The 1,199-nt window shown below is 42.4% G+C and overlaps 1 protein-coding gene across 2 annotated transcripts in view; it reads right to left on the bottom strand.

Moving 5' to 3' along the window:
* Positions 1–953, bottom strand: part of bahcc1b (BAH domain and coiled-coil containing 1b) — a 61,188-nt gene extending 60,235 nt beyond the window's left edge. Inside the window, exons 1-2 of one of the 2 annotated variants that reach the window (XM_013913491.1) lie at positions 549–953; positions 398–436 (exon numbers count right to left, since the gene is read on the bottom strand). The gene's annotated coding sequence lies outside the window, so the exon portion shown is untranslated. The remainder of the gene's footprint in view (positions 1–397; positions 437–548) is intronic. The other variant, XM_013913493.1, reaches the window with a different exon arrangement.
* Between the last annotated feature and the right edge of the window lie 246 nt (positions 954–1,199).

Genomic DNA, 1,199 nt, shown 5'->3' with positions numbered 1-1,199 from the left:
GAGGCCCCAACTGACAGACCTTCTCGCATTAGCTTCATACTTTTAAAAGTATCCATCAGTGTCTGATGACAGATATCACACGTTTTAGGACAAACCGTTGTTGGAATCGTTCAGCCTACAAAAGCGATTCTGCAACGTTTTGTGCGTTTTTAGATCTAAATAAATAATCACAGCTGTACAATCAAACATTTACATAAATAAATAATTTCATGTACGCATACGCTACTGGACTGTGGGGCCACGGCTCAAAAAACGCTTATAGAAATGTTTAGGCTAGTTTTTTTTTTTAAAAATGGCATTGAAAATACAAGAAAACACAGCGATCGATATATAGATATATATATTTTAAGAAAGCACTCCTTGAATAACGTCAAACACAAAACAAAATACCACCTACCTAATAAACAGATGTTCCCCCAAAGCGCCCAACTTTAAACTAAAAAGGAAAGAAAATCAAATGAGTCTTTCTTCCTCCCGAAAACTTAAAAATAATCGAGCTTAACGCGCATTCAACTGTGTAGCCTTAAACAGTCCTCCCATTTACTTACATGTTAACTCTTTTTTGCCGAATTTACCCACCGAGGGATTTCTCCCGTCTACAAGCGGCGGGATCTTCTGGATGTGAGTCTCCGTGAAGCTTGTATAATAGCAAATTTATGCCCGGATGACGCGTCCTCTCGCTCCCACAATGGAGCTAAAGCGCTGACATTAAACAGAAAATTGATGGAGAAACTCTCCCTTGCTCCCTCTCCCTCTCTTTCCCATGCACTCTCGTCTCCTGCAGGAGACTAGACGCTTTCTTGCATTCTGTTTTTACCAGGGGAGGGGGCAAAGGGACATCATCAGGCATGCTTATATGAGTCGCGCACCAGGAATACTCCCACTCCCATTCCCACCAACAAAGGTGTAGCTTGAGCTCACACACATTTACTCACACACTGACACACACACACCTTTTTCTCACCACTACTGTTTGTTTTCATTTGTGATTGTGCTGAACCGGATCTATGCGTGAAGGTGGAGCAGGAGGAGGAGAGCAGGCCAGTCACACATGCAACTTTCTGATATTTAGCTTTAAGAGGGGGTTTGTTTTGTTTTTTCACCAAACTGGCCTCCCTGTGCTTCCTCCTCACTCCACAAGTTTGATCAGACTACTAAACTAGGTCTACCGTTCATCTGCGTACCATGTTTTGGCCTAT

Source organism: Pundamilia nyererei, unplaced genomic scaffold (genome assembly GCF_000239375.1).
Source record: "Pundamilia nyererei isolate P.nyererei 1_Seehausen unplaced genomic scaffold, PunNye1.0 scaffold00005, whole genome shotgun sequence".
In the NCBI taxonomy this organism is placed as follows: Eukaryota; Metazoa; Chordata; class Actinopteri; order Cichliformes; family Cichlidae; genus Pundamilia; species Pundamilia nyererei.
This window is presented reverse-complemented; position numbering and strand designations above follow the sequence as displayed.